Source organism: Scophthalmus maximus, chromosome 8, assembly GCF_022379125.1.
Source record: "Scophthalmus maximus strain ysfricsl-2021 chromosome 8, ASM2237912v1, whole genome shotgun sequence".
NCBI lineage: Eukaryota > Metazoa > Chordata > Actinopteri > Pleuronectiformes > Scophthalmidae > Scophthalmus > Scophthalmus maximus.
Genome location: NC_061522.1, coordinates 22,457,663 through 22,473,983, shown reverse-complemented (window position 1 = coordinate 22,473,983; position 16,321 = coordinate 22,457,663). Strand labels below are relative to the sequence as shown.

Below are 16,321 nucleotides of genomic sequence, written 5' to 3'. Positions count from 1 at the left end.
GTGCCAAACTAAATATCCAACAAGGTGCAAAGGCCTAAACCATAAGTTCAAACACTTTTCCGACAAACTATTATTTGTATGGTAGATGTCCCACTGAAAAGAAAGAGAAACATATGTTTCTTTGTTTTTTACGAATGAGTTCAATCAGTGAGCACAGTGTGTACTGTCATGTGAATCCCTTTTCAAAAAAAGTCAAATGTCCAAAAAATGAACTTTACTGTTATTTATTATTTATTTTCTCACTCGAACCAAAACATTGAATAATATATATATATTTTTTTATGAATTATTCACGGCAGCAAAGGGTCAGAGAGGTGTTTGGCTGTCGAGACACTAGATAAAGATGGTATTTGCTTAAATGTAAATATGCAGGTTCAGTCATCTGTAATAATCATGTAATCGTGCTATGAAGTATATTTAGTGTCAAGATTTTGTAAATAATAGCATTTCCAAATAGCAAATTAAAAACATATTCTCATTATGTTAATAGAAAATGTAATGCAGGCACATGATGGCTCTTGCAGTCTAGTTACACATGTATATCTTAGGAGACAGGGGAGTTTTTCCTTGTGCAGGTAGAAATTTTATGAGTTTCCCCTCGATGCAGGATGTCTGGACTTATTGCTGCATGGCCAGGGATGGATGACACTGCAAATAGATTATTTCTCAGGTGTGTTCAAGAAAGGACATAAGATATGATGCCAGTGAAAGATTGTGTGCAAATGCAGATGACAGGTTCAACTGTAGTTCCTTGTATTTCTCTCTCTGCAGCAGCAGATATGTAAGGTTTTGAGTTTGTTATTTAAACTGGACAAAGAGAAAAAAAAATATTCGAGTCCCTGAACATTTTCCTGTCACTGGTGCGGTGTGCACTGGAAGAGTTCTCCTTCCTACGAGCTTGTGGTTCATTCCTGCACATATTTCAACATTTGGCCATAAGGAGATATCAAGTCATCGGAAGTCAAAGAGCCAAAGGACTGCAGTGACGCTATACGTCATAGTTTGCACTATTAGTGGAAAATGTAGATTTGTTGTGTTAAATTATACATCAACCAATCAAATCATTTCAACACTGCATGTGCAGAAGAACAAATGAGGCCATGGTCTCATGGAATCAGGCCAAACTAAAGTCGCAGTCATGTTGCTTGTGCGAGAGTTCAAGGTTGGTTGTTCAGGAGAGGAGGAGTCCTGGTGAAAACTCGGTCCCTCTCTGGTTGAGGTTTGGAGGACCACCGGCTCCTCCCTGTGGTGACAGAGGACCATGTCCTCTGAGCACTGAACGCCAGTATTCAAACTGAAACTGCTGTGATACAAATCCTGTTATCACTTTCTCCTGATTTCTTCATGTTGTTTCCTACTGTAATTAAGAAAGGTAAGAAAGCATAAGTTACATAACATGATGTTCAAAAGGGGCCAAATGGCAGATACTTCAGGATTTGTTCAAATAGTGTATCAGACCAGTGATGAAACATACACACTGATGAAACTGTTTTGTTGCTGATGAACATTTTTGTGCTGTATGAATGAAAGTTTCCCCATTTTTTTCATTATTAAAGCATTTAACTGTCACGATTGTGAAGGAGAAAGAAGCTGGATTTTTCTATGATGTCATTGCACGCACCATCTATGATGTCACCGCAGCGCCAGACTATTTCGTGCTTGAGTTTCTGACACAATCTTTCTTCACTATCTGCATCGCTGGAATCGCGACAAGAAGAAGAAGGATGGCGTCACGCAACCATGGCAATGGCGGCAGAGCTGGTGTTGCAGTCGTCCGATGAGGAAGAAGTGCAGATTTCAAGCCACAAAGCCACGCAGAAGCAGAAGGTGGTCTATTCATTCTTTGAAGGACAACTTTCACATCCGGGGGAGAATTCAGTTTCCTGGTGAAGCCCGTGCCGCTTGTCTGCATATGGATTTGCCGACCTGCTCCGTCTGATTCGGCCGTTCATCAATCATCAATCAACAGAACCCATCGCAGCCCAGTCAACTTAGAGGAGAGACTAGCAGTTACGTTCAGGCTCCTGGCGTCAGGAAGCCGCCAGCTCGTCACGAAACTCGTACCACGCGCCACGTCAAATCGAGTGTGTGTGTGTGTGTGTGTGTGTGTGTGTGTGTGTGTGTGTGTGTGTGTGTGTGTGTGTGTGTGTGTGTGTGTGTGTGTGTGTGTGTGTGTGTGTGTGTGTGTGTGTGTGTGTGTGTGTGCGCGCGCGCGCGAGAGAGAGATTTAGGGCTCTGAATCATTACAGATCATTAAGACATTCATCACTAATATTACATAGCACTTTTGTGTGTGTGAGTAATGATGCCACGCTGAGGGAGAAGACTTAGAAAGGACAACAATAGATAGACTCAAGAGAAATGATGGAAACGGCTTATGGAACATGATAAAAAAAGGGAGGGATTGAGTGAGAGACAGAAAGACAGTGAGAGAGGGAGTGTCCTTAATGACTACTTTAGTCGTTTGGAGGCGGTAATTTGGTTAGCCTCCGGGCTGCAGGTCATGTAACACTATCCTCGCCAAAGCAGATGATTCTGGGTTCATGTGCATGTGCACATTTGTGTGTGTGTGTGTGTGTGTGTGTGTGTGTGTGTGTGTGTGTGTGTGTGTGTGTGTGTGTGTGTGTGTGTGTGTGTGTGTGTGTGTGTGTGTGTGTGTGTGTGTGTGTGTGTGTGTGTGAGAAAGCCTGCATGTGCGTATGTGTTTGTAAGCCAACCCCAACGCAGCCTGAATCACTTCTCAGTGGGAGGCTCGGGGAAATTGCTGCCCAAATAAAATTATGTTGTAATTTAAAAACAATTTATCAAAGACAGTTTGGTGTCACTCCCACTGGAGCCATTAGGCCTTCTCACACTCCCAGAAGCCAGGGAGCAAAATGAGAGAGAAGAGCTTCAGCTCTATCACTGTGAATAGATTGACATACAGGCAACACCTAATGTCCCGATGAGGAAGGTTGATTATTGGACACACTAAAACGGGACATTAAGCACCAGGCATGGACAACTGTCCAAAGTCAGTGAAAGAACATGAGACAAAACAACAACATGGATATATGAGGTCATCTTGTGCAACTTGTTTTGAAAAACAATGAGAGCCCGACCGTTTTATCTGTTGACCAATGACAATCAGGCACATCGATATCTGCATGTCAGTTAGTTAGAGAATTTGAACCTCTTGATTATAACTACATAAATTTAGGTGATTCCTAAATTATTCCTTCATATTGTGGCTATGCCTTATTGAGAAATGTTTCAAAAGATTTAGACTTTAATTAATCTAGTTCATATTGTGCTAAGCAAATATTTGTAAATGAGGTTGTGTTTATTCAAATGATCTAAACTAACTGACACATAATGCATGTGGGGCGATATATACTGTTTTGTTTGCGAGTGACATACATTTCACTAATAATGACTGCTTAGGAAAGTTAGGAAAAAAATTGATTACATTACATTACAGAACGTCTCTCTGTTTGCCAGCAAAAATGCACCTGCAGACATTATGAAGTGAGGTGCAATAGGAGACCAACTGTGATTACCAGTCTACTATTTAGTAAAGTGAATTCAGTTGCTGAAGCAAAATAACAATATCATCAACGTGGACTTAAACAGCAATCATAGCAGCAAGGATGTGCATGTGGGCAATGTCCCGAGCAAGGAGGAGTTTGAAGGAGTTTCTGTGAGCTCTGCTACATATCTAGCATGTCGTAGCGTGTTGGGCATTTTAGCTGCCATTTGTGTCGACACATTAATCCATTAATAATGCATTCAATCCATTTGCTCTGACATCCAAACTGTGGTGCAGTACTTTCTGCATGCTATGATTATCTCTAAGATGTTTCTGCAACTTCAGTCCACCTGCCGCGATTGCAATTGACTGTACACAGTTAAGAAAAGCACACTACTATAGATAAAAGGTCTCAGTGTTGTTGATGGTGATGTTTGACTGCTCTGTACTGCTCGTGTTGGAGAGAGTTGTTTCTCTGCCCTTTTTGGTTCAAAGTCAGGATATCTGTAAACACTAGTTGAGGTGAGTGTTGTTCTGGCTCTCAGCTGTAGGAGACAGACAAGCTGCGGAGCAGAGCCGGCTCAGCGGAGCAGAGCTAAGTGCATGATTAGCACAGTTGGCTAATCAACTAATGCTCTTCCTGCAAGGCGTCCAGACCGTACTGTTGTATTGACCTTTCTATGTAAAGTGCCTTGAGACATTGTATGTTTTGATTTGGCGCTATACAAATAAAAAATTTGGACATCTTCTTTAGCCAAACTCACGGCTCACTCTCTCTCTCTCTCTCCCTCACTCAACACCGGGCAGCGCAGCGAACAGGAAATAAAAAACATTTCAATAATAAATTCAGGGAGTAAGGTTCAGTCTGAGCAGTTGAGTTTTCAGTCTGCAACGGAGCCATTGAAGGGATTCTGCTGTCCTGAAGTCAATGGGGAGCGCGTTGCACCAATGAGAAACCAGGACTGAAAACAGACAGGATTTAGATGAGCAGTGGCTGCCCACCCCTCGCATTGAGGTAGTAGCAAGCCTTTTGGCAGTAGCAGAGAAGAGTGGATGGGCTGGGGTGTGAGGATTGACCATTTACTGGATGTAGGAAGGACTTGAACCATTCGCAGCATGGTAGACGAGTACCAGTGCTTTGAATCGTATTTGAAGTCACCACCGGACGCCAGTGCAGGGTGCGGAGGAGCAGTGTAATGTGGGAAAACTTTGGTAGGTTGAAGACCAACTGGGCGGCTGCATTGTGGATGAGCTGCAGAGGTTGGATGGCACATGTCAGCAGACCAGCTAGGAGGGAGTTGCAGTAGTCCAGGCGTGAGATGAAAAAAGCCTGCCCCAATACCTGTGTCGCCTTCTCGGTGAGGAACGGACGAATCCTCCTGATGTTGTGGAGGATGAATCTGCAGGAGCGGGTCATCACTGCGATATTGGCAGCGAAGGAAAGCTGGTCGTCCAGTGTCACAACAGGTTCCTTGCAGTTTGAGTAGGGGTCACCACAGAGTTCTCAATAGTGAAGGAGAGGTCGTTGGTGGGAGACGCCTTCCCTGGGAGGAAATGCATCTTGTTCTTGTCCAGATTGAGCTTCAGGTGTTGCATCGACATCCACCGAGAAATGTCAGTCAGACATGCAGAGATTCGTGCTGCCACCTGCGTTTCAGATTGTGGAAAGGACCACATGAGTTGGGCGTCATCTGCATAGCTTTGGTAAGAAAAGCTGCGTGAGTGAATAACAGAGCCTAATGACCTGGTGTACAAAGAGAGGAGGATGAGGCCCAGAACAGAGCCCTGAGGGACCCCAGTGGTGAGGTTGCAGGGTTCAGACACCGATCCTCTCCATGTAACCCTGTAAGTGTGGTTCTTGAGGTAGGATGTGAACAGCAAAAGTGCCAAGCCGGGATGACAACAGAGTTAGTTGGTAGGTTGTTCTGGTGGAGATATGCAAAAAGTTGAGTGAAGATAGCATGTTCAAGTGTTTTAGAAATAAATGATAGAAGACAGTTAAGGTTTCTTTAAAAGATGATTCACTCTTGCTGCTTTAAAGGTGTTGGGAAAGTAACAAGTGGTCAGAGAGGTATTGATGATTTAGGTGATTAGACAGACAGAGGTGAGTAAGATTAGACAGGGATTCCATCAGAGTTGCTTCATAATAACAGCGGGGCCAAGGTTGGCATTCAAACTAATAATGAATTGTTATGGAGAAGCTAAAAGGGAAGCAGTTTGACTGTCCTTCCTATGAAAACACGTACACGACAGATTGAGTCGTGTCCCTAACCCTAACCCTAACCCTATTTACGTGATTTAAATGTCGAGACAAACATTCTCTTTGGGAGACTAATTAAAGCAACACAACTGTAGACTAGGTAATCTCACACAAATTGAGGATAGCACTAGTTCAGGCCGCCACAATCCAGTACATTAGCTGACAGCAGAGATCTCTAAGACAGTGTTGTGCCTCACTAATTGACTTGACAATGTGCTACTTCGTTCCAAATACAAAGGCAAGGCAAAAAAACTCAGATTCCCTTGACCCTTCACCTTATAACACCTTGGGTGTAAAATCTCTTTCAAACTCCAGCTGCTGTTGGTCACTGTGTCCCAGACCCCAGGGGGTCACAAGGACTATAAAACATCCTTTCCCTGCTCCCTTTGGAGAGTAAAGACCTTTCTCTTTCTGCCTCCATCTTCAAGTAGAGAACAGAACTCTCCTCTCTGCTTCTCCCCAATTGGGGAAGATCTCTCTGCTATCTGAGTATCCTGATCTCCATGCAGACCTGCCTACTGCAGTCATATCATCATGTCTTAGATGATATCTTTGTAGCGTGACAACACAATACGTTTTCTTGTTGCAATCAGTGAATACATAACTTCATTTTTATTTAATTAATGGTACATTCAAAGGTAAAGTTAAAATAAAACGTATATGGTCATCAACATATTAAATTCTTTTAGTTGTTGTTGAGCCAAAATAATTAAAATGTACAGATTGAACAGTTCACCTCAGCTGCCACTGTATATAAGTATGATATTATACTGACTGCTACCACCACAATGATTGATAAATCAACAAAGAATCATGTTCATGTATCAAATGGAACATCTTTATTTGTTTGTTTTGTTACATCACGTATTGATACTTTCCAAAATGGACAATTTCGATATTTGATCATTTAATATGTTAGATCCTATCTGGAAAGTGTCCATGTCTTTTGAGAACCATGAAGCAAGGTAGCACAGGCTTTCTGTTATATTTATCATTATCATCAAATGTGAGATTCATTTGACTTTCATTTTTTTGGGTCAAACTTAGCAACGATGCTTCAGAGACACTAAAGACACACAACTATTTATATTGTCCCTATGAAAATGTTTTTTTTAATATGTGAAACGGATGGAGTCTGTGACTTACTGACCAATACTGCCACTGTGCGTTAACAGTTGTTTCAGTAGCAACAGTAGCTGATGACAACAGTTTGAGGTAATAGTCTACAGTACTTTCATGAATAACTCTTTTTACATCTCTGCTTCTCAGACGGGTTAGTGAAAAAGCATCCAAGCAAGCCACGCTGTCACGGTGAATGGTTGCATCATTTAAACACTACAGGGTCCAACACTTCAACAATATGACGTGCTGCAATAGAACACAAAAAAAACAGCTGGTACTTTGTATTATCGCTTCCCCTTCTCACCCACAGTCTCTCACACACACACACTTTCACACACACACACACACACACACACACACACACACACGCATGCGCAGAGCCAGTCAGAATAATTTGTGTGACCTATAGTGCTTGCTAACGGCACTGGGAACATTAGCGGTTCAGATTGAAACAAATGAAGACAACTCTTCACTTAGTCACAGTCAGATATTTCCAGGCAACAATAACAGAGAGAGAGAGAAAGAGAGAGAGAGAGATAGAGATAGAGAGAGAGAGCGCGTGTGTGTGTGTGAGTGCGTGTGTGTAACTCATTTACGTGGTGATGTTGAGCATCTTCAGGACTTTTCTGATCAGAGCCATGTGAATTAAGAACTGGCAGTACAAGTCTTACCTAAGACAAATGCCTTCTCCATGCCACTCGTTATTATATGGACGTTGTGTATGTGTGTGTGTGTGTGTGTGTGTGTGTGTGATGTGCACATGCACATGCATGCTGCTCTGTGCTTTGCTGTTTGAGGTGACTTGCCAAGACAGAATACATCTTGTAGAGGACATGAAACTACAGTATGAAAGGAGGACAGCTACAGTATTACTGTGGATCACCAGCAAACAGCTACTGTGCAGTGCCCGTCACACAAGCACCTCATTATATACATACACTGTCATTTTGTTGAAGCCCTCAATTCCCATTTTTGTTTCATTGTTATTTTTTTTTATTAGTAGTATTTATCATAACACAAGTATTTTGGGGCAAAAGTAATAACAAAACAACAAGTCAAGTAACAGACCTGTCTGTTATTCCGGCACATTCTGCTGTGTTTGTGGAGTTTGAGTAAGTCTGTCTGTCGTTGCTCACTGAGGTGGTTCAACACATGAAACACACCAACTGTCCCTTGGACATTGCTCCTGCCAAGGTATTGAAAGAAAGAGGTCTTCAATACCATTGGGTCATGTTTACTTGTTTTTATTAACTCATGTCTAAGCTGGGATCTGTCCCAGCTCCCTTTAAACATGCTGTGGTCAGGCACCTTCTTAAGGAAGCTCACCTCGACCCCTCAGTAATGTCCAATTTTAGACCGGTCTCTCACCTCCCTTTTCTTTCTAAGGTTTTGGAACAATTTGTTTAATACAACTACAGGCAGTCCTGGAAGAAAATTCAGCCCTTGAAAAATTCCAATCTGGGTTCAGATCAAGACACAGCACTGAGTCAGCTCTGTTAAAAGTCCACAATGGTATTGCCTTATCTGTGGATGCTGGGAATCCTGTTGTGCTGGTGCTGTTGGACCTCACTTCGGCCTTTGATACGGTGGACCATGCAGTCCTTATCTCTCGCCTTGATCACTATGTGGATGTCTGTGGCCCGGCACTTAAGTTAATCAGCTCTTATTTGGCCAACAAGAGCTTTTCTGTAATGACCAATGATCTCTCCTCATCACATGCTCCTCTCGCATGTGGGGTTCCACAGGGTTCTATTCTCTGCCCTATCCTTTTTTCTTTATCATACCTGTTGCCTTTAGGGGCAATTATAGCCAAGCACAATTTGTTTTGTTTTGCAGATGATTTGCTAATTTATCTGCCTGTGAAATCGAATAGCTGTGATGCACTGAACTCTCTGGTTAATTGTATTGACGTCATTAAGCAGTGGCTATCACAAAATTCCCTTCATTTAAACCAAATTAAAACTGAATGCATTATTTTTGATTCCTCATCCACATCCAATGCTGCTGTCTCTAGTTTGGCACTCTGGCCTTATACTGTACGTTAAGCCAGCTGTAAAGAATCTGAGGGTGACCTTTCACAGCAGAATGAAAAACAGATGAACAGTGTTGTTAGAATGAGCTTCTTCAAGCTTCGAAAACTTTGGAGCAGTTCCAACCGGTCGGGTAAGATGAGAGTGTACACGGGCTGATGCTGCTAAAGATGGTGTCTTGTTTACATGATCAAACTGTGGGGGCAGTTGAAGATGCTGGCTGAAAACTGTGGGACAGGAGTTGGAAGAGGTTCGGAGGCCAGTACCGATTGGCTGAATTTTATTTGGAATGAGAAATGGGAGGGAGCCAACGCATGAACTGCATGATGTCGAGGCAATGCGACAGCCCTTTGTTGATGATGCCAACAACGTAGAGTAGAGGGCAATGGTCTTTTACAGCCCTTCATTTCCCAAAGAAGGGTTGCAAAGATGACAAGATACGTTTCATTGATGGCAGAGGAAGAATGGCAAGACATGAATTAGAGAAGCCATTCAGCTGAGATCCTTCTGCTACCATAATAGCTACGGAAGCCGATCAGTGGTGCTGTATGAAATTAAGGATTTGGGCCGATGAAACCACGGGGGGTGTGGGAGTGGCTTGTTCCGTTATAATGGCCGGTACCGAGGTGGGGAAAGCAGACATGGCTGAAGTAGATGATATAAAAGAAGCAAAAAGCAGCAAAGGATGCTGGGATGGAGGGATTGATGTGCTCTGGTTGTTTTTAACTGAGGGAAAACAGTTGGAGAATGAGGCGGTTGTAAAAGTCTAACAGTTTGAGGAGGATCTGATACAACCTGGCCCTCAGAACGGGCTGACGTTGAAGACTGGACATCTGGGGTGAGCAATTCGCCGTGACGTCATCGGTGTTGCTGCAGACGCTGCGCTGGGAACCCGCAAGTTCTGTGGAGTCTCACGGAGGCTTATTGGTGTTTTGCTGAGAGTCTATGAAAAGTTGAAAGAACTTTGCCTTTTTGCTGATGGACTGGAAAGCAAAGTTCGAGTCCATTCCTCAAATGAGCAACTGTTTGTTCGGATATGTTTGGAGGTGGGGAACGGCCGGAGTCTTGGCAAGTTGAAAGCAGGTTGTGGCGACTTTGGCCTTTGAGCGAGCTGGGGAGAGGTGTCTAGGAAAGACAGGATCTCCCACTGCTGCTCAGAGGTAAAGGGCCGAGATAGCTGGTGAGGTGGGAGAATTGGAGATGGAGAAAATTCCGGGACATCAGGAGTTTCCTGAGCCTATTCAAACATGTTGCTGTCTGAAGGATTGATGAGAAATCCGTGATTCATTGCCTAATGTATGCACATTGCACTTCTGTCGCTGAGTCGGAGGGGAAGGAAACGGAACATGTGAGCCTATATGCTTTCTGAGTGACAATGAGATGCATGTTTGATGTGTGGTCCTTGTTCCCAAACCTAGTTATATATAGTAACTGACATTAATATTTGCAATGTGTTTAACCAAAGGATTTTAAATATTTATTTTAGATTTTATATTTCTATTATCAGTTACATATATGTTTGTTTGTTTGTGGTCGGTCCTGTGCCTGGGAACAATCATGTGATAACAAAAAATTAGAAACACTTGTAATTTAATACCTCTGTATTTTCCGTTTCGTATCCCAAAAAAAAGATTATAAAAAAAAGATATAGTAATTAGTTTTAATTTCTATTTATCATCACACAGTGTCCCTGTGTTATTCTGAGCTGAAGTGAAAGAATGGGACAGTAAAACATCAACACTATCTAGTCTTGCCTGATTTCCTCTGTAATAAATTAAAACCTGCATAAATAAAACTTTCATTTAAATCGTGCCACAACACTATCATGAATGCAATTCAAGATTATTTTCATTGACAGCTAACATTGGGAGCCGAGATACATGTCTCTCTGTTATCTGGTCTTCACTGGCTGTTGATCATGCTGCTGTTCAGGGTCAAGGTTCTGTATGAGGCTGCTCAAGTTCTCAAACATACTATGACTGTAGCCAGTCACCAATCATTAGCCAACATCGTGTAAGTGGACACAATAAGGGGCCCTGGAGGATAGTAACTTACAAGGGCTCCAATTGTAGCCCACCTCGGCTCAGTTAACGATCAACATGAGCAGACCCATGTGGGAACCATATGGACCAGATAACTATTTATGGGGCCCGAATGCCATAACAATGTCGGCCCCATGTGACAATGATGGCCCGGCTCTTGAAATAAATGGACTGGAGACTACAATGAAATTATCAGTTCACTTGTTTTTACTTGCTGATGCAAGATTTTTTTTTCTCTTGGATGCACTAACCACTGGGCCAGAACCACAGAGTTGCAGCGCCTTCCGCAAGCACGTCTCTTAAGGTGTAAACCTTAGATTTTTACAAAACGTGTATTGCTTTAGAATAGCTCACTGCCCCTTTGAGTTGCCTGTTGGGCGTCCCTTCCGGTCACGCCCAGAGTGGGAGATGTCGTGGTTTGACAGTTGGAAAAGGCAAAGTTTGTCCCGTGTATAGCGAGGATCAAAGTGTGACTTTGGTCTCCTGCTCACCTACTGTAGCTGCCGCTGCACCCCTCTAGTGTCTCAGGTGTGCCATCCCCAGGTGTGTTACGTTTCCCGCTAAAATGAGAGTTAACTTCAAAGGGTGTCAGTTGCTCCCTGCTGCCTCGCTCCACCCCTGACACAAAAAAAATAAAAACCTCCCATCCTATCCCAAACCTGTGTCACAACAATGACGCTCAGTGTATTGAAAAAATAAAAATTACAAGTTCAAGTGCAGTGTGCCTTTCCACAAACAAGTTCCTGGCTGACTCACTGATCTGAATAATCCACAGACATTGCTTTGAACAGTTTTCTTTGGTACTATTTTCCACGAAAACCTGTCAACGCTTTGTGGATTCATTCAAACCGTAATACTTTGAGCATCACAAACTAAATTAGATTCATCTCTGTTTAACTGGGTAGGCAGGAAATATCAGATATCTCATGAAGTTGGCAATGAAACCAAAACTATCTATGGGTACCACTTGGGATAAAGAAAATGAGAAAATGTTTTCTTTGGGTGAACACTACCAATATGTGCCACTCATACCCCAGAAGAAACGTAAGCCTTTTTACTGAAACCAAGAGCATGAAATGGCATAAATCAACACGAGTGCCCCGTAAGCTCTGGAGATTGTTAAAGAGAAATGAGTGTCAGACACATTGTTATCACCTCTCTTTATGGCATTACACAGAGACAGTAGCTGCTTGTGTATGTACATATGCATGTTACAGTGTGTGTGTGTGTGTGTGTGTGTGTGTGTGTGTGTGTGTGTGTGTGTGTGTGTACTTGAAATCAATGTCCATTAAAGATATAAGGCTATACATGAATGTGAGGCAATTATCACATAGGATGGAGACCTATGGAGACATATAGAGGGACTGGGAGTCAATTATCACTGTGTGACCACTTCATTTTCACTCTTGGTCTGATCTAGCACCTGATATTTCATAGAGTGGGAAGAAATGGAAAAAAAGGAGCTAGAGCTAAACGAGGAGATGAAGTACCATAACACAATACTATTTTTAAACAAAACCACAGTAGTGCTAGCTACCATTACCTTAAATGCTATTCATCAAATATCCGATTCTTACCGTACAACTTCCTGAGACATGCAAGCTGATCTAACATTTACAGTATTTGGGTGAGTTAAATCCAAAAGAAATCCAAGGGTTAAGGTAAAGTACGTCCTTAGCACCTGAACCTCAGGGCTCATTTACTTCATGTACCTCCAACTGAGGTTTTTAATTTGCCATTTTGTGACAATAATGTTTTATCTGCAGTCTGAATGGTTTTGAGACATTACGGTCCAAGTTTTTCACATCAGAAATCAGAAAAGGATTTTACAAATATGACGTCATTTTCATTTGTAGTAAAATCTGACATGAAAACTATCAGGGCGAAAGGAATAACAGAAGATAAAACAGTGTTTTAGTTTAGCTGAAATAACCCCCACATACTTATGTCTGTATGCTATTGGAATATGTAGTATGTCTGTAATGGAATACAATTATGTGTCTTAACTTCAGTGAAGCCAGTAAAGTAGTCTTTCAGAGAAGATTTTCTGTTGATGACTTTTCATATATATACTGAGAGTCATCTATTAAACTATAGTAAATATTACACAGTAAACTCTAACATGTTTCAACTAAATAATAGCGAAAGTGCTGCCTTGTACTTTGATGATAATCGAATTGAACCAACATGTCAAATGTTGTATGTTTTCTCTGAGTTTAAAGTTGATTTCACCCGACCAGGCGCATTACAGGCTCAACTGAAAATTTCACACCTTTTCTGTGGGGGATTTCCAGCATGAGTCAGGGAGTTGAAATCTGAATCCTTATATCTGTGTGTGTCTGTGGGGGAGATATCGGGCCAAGGAAAATCAATAACTAACCTGGAGGAGCTTCTAATGTTTGTGAGCTGGACAAGAATTTGGACACTGGGGATGCATGTGTAGATTTTCATCCAGACTGAGAAGGTGAGGCAGTGACATGGGGAGTACCAGAGTGTTTCATAATAAACAAATACATGATATATGTATACGGAATAATTCAGATGAATAAAATTGTGTTAACCATATGAATGACAAAATAATACCTGATTGTAAAATAACAATCTAACAATATAATAATATATTATTATAGAGGATTTTTATTTTTCAAAACTGTATTTTTAATTTCATAATATTTTCCTCACAATTCATGCACCATAATTTCACTTTAAAGCTACCATCCTCTCACCTTTTAGCCAATCACATCCCTCAAACTAGAAAGCTCAACAACTGCTAGCTGATCATTAGCCAGTTAGCTCATGTTACTGTCTAGCTGATCCTATGAATAACAGTAAACAGAAAAATCATATCTAGTTTTAGGTAAATAGGCTTGGATTATTACTCATCGTCAAAGAGTCACAGATTGTTGGTGCCTTTACTGTATATATTTTACATGATTTATTAATATGTGATTTCAATATGTATTTCACTTTGTGATTTTGTTCATCTATTTGTGAACACTTGTCTGATGTTTAGTCTTTAATTATTATTCTGGGTTTTTTGTTCAGGAAGATTATTCCACTTGCCTCTCATGTAGTTTTACACTTGTAAAAAGAGGTGAGGTCCACACTAATTCATGAATGTTAAACTTAGGTGTCTTTGTACATGATCCCTATGATAGTTTTCATGGTACACAAATGATAGGTGAAATATTGTTTGTGTCCACACTGGCTTCACTACGAAACCAGTTTCTTTGTCTAAATCCTGGGTCAGATTACTTGTTATGTTGGATATTCATTGTAGTGTGTGTGTGTGTGTGTGTGTGTGTGTGTGTGTGTGTGAGCCAGTGCCATGTCCTGTTCCATCACTGTATTCTTCATAATTTAGCAGTGTGCGTCCCCATCCCAGTGACCTAACAATGAATAAGACATGGCTGCCAGGACCTTTCTGTCCTTCATACACGCATATTCTCCCTGTTTTCCTCTGAATATATTCTTTCAGTACTCACTGACACACCTTGGATTTCTCATCTCTCCTCTGGTCTCCTTATATTTCATTCTCTCCTTTTATTACATATTCATACTCTCTCAAACAGATTAATGCAAATATGCAATGGAAATAACAAACATTATTGCCCAAATGCCCATGAATACATGTAATATATTTGACACCATTCTAAAACTGTGCAACAAACACAAACTACAATCATTGGCAAATGGTCCTGCACCTCCATCAACCTGTCACGTTGCAACATGCATTCATGTTACGACTTTGACCGCTGCGGCTAAATTATTGCCTCTTTCTTTCTTGGAGGAGAATGGGCTCTGTCTTTTCTATGGATGGGAACAGAAACCCGGTATTTAACTGGCCCTGGCTCTAAATTATGAAAGACCTCAGTATCAATAATCTCCGGCGCTATCAGTGACGGTATTGAAGAAATTAATACATTTGTCTGTGATGAATTTTCGCTATTCACAATCCCGAGGAGTGATCCGTGTCTTTGTGTCGGAACCTGTGCTGAGGCACAGACCTGCTCCGTGTGACGATGGCAGAGAGTGAACGTCGAGTTGTAATTCACCAAAATCAATGTAAGAAATGTTTTGCAAGAAACGTGGAAACATTTAGTGAAAGTGAAAGTACTCAACATGTGCAGCTAGTGGGAGGATGACTGAGGAGAGGGTGAATGAGTTCCACCTCGCTGTGACCTGGGTCCTATTGTGAAAGATCCAAAACCCTATACAACAGTAGAGTCCAACAGTCTGTCTGTACATATTGAGTTGTGTTACTCTTCTTCTGACAGGATTTATGTGAGTCCCATCACTCAACACACAACATCATGTACTTTACATTAGTTAGTTGTTCAAAATAGTGTACCGAGTACAGTATGAGAAATACAAGAATGTGTAGGTAGTTGACTGGCCCTCTCCTTCCCCTGACCCTAATCCAACTGAGCACGTTATTTCTCTGTGCATCCGACTGTCCAGGATCTCAGTGATCCCCTGATCCAGATCCTCCAGGACACCAGCCCCCACTCATCAGGAGCCCGCACATTGTCAGGAGTGCATACTGGCACCTGGGGGCCATGCACACCACTGAGTCACATCATGAGAACTTTGCTGTGATGAAATTTAGTTGGATTGGCCAGTGATTTGCATTTTTTACTTTGAGTTTCAGTGTAATTTTGAATCTAGCCCTCAGTGGGTTGACGGTGTTGTTTTTTCATTTACTATTGTTGATTGAATCAACTGTTCCCTTGATTTGTTGAGGTGTTTATATCGCGCAAATGCTCGAGCATCATTATCAAATGTATTCTGTCAACCCCAATTTTCTGACCCTTTTTACCAATCTTTTTCTCATATAACTAAAAATAAATGCCACCGTTAAGTCACTGTTCCTATTGAAACACCAGTCAGCTGCATGTGTGACTGGAGCTCCTGCCACCTGTGCCCCAACAATGAACCCTCTTTCAAAGTCACTTCATTATTTTCCTCTTGTCATCTTGATACAATATCAGAACCAACCGGGCCTGTTCATTCATTCAACATTCTCCATCAGGAACTGCTTTGTCACCGTATGAAACACAGTCACCTAAAGGCAGTGGTTTGTGACTGTAGCAGAGCATCCGGTCTATACGGCTCACCCAACACACACCAGAGACAGCTGGTCACACTATTCTTAATATTCCACTATTCAAAACACAAATCAGCTTAAATAGTCCTTGACCCTCGTCATCGGTCGTCCAGCTTCTGTCACCCACAAGTCAGTCATCGGTCCAGGGCAGCTTAACCCGTGTCCATCCCTCTGCCACATTTATAACGTTGAGACTTCCCTGTACTCTGTCTGTCTTTCTGTCTGCTTCCCTCTGTGGTGTCAGAGCCTTAT

The 16,321-nt window shown here is 41.8% G+C and overlaps 1 pseudogene; it reads right to left on the bottom strand.

Moving 5' to 3' along the window:
- Nucleotides 1-1,171: 1,171 nt before the first annotated feature.
- LOC118312364 lies at nt 1,172-7,583 on the bottom strand (annotated as a pseudogene).
- Nucleotides 7,584-16,321: the final 8,738 nt, after the last annotated feature.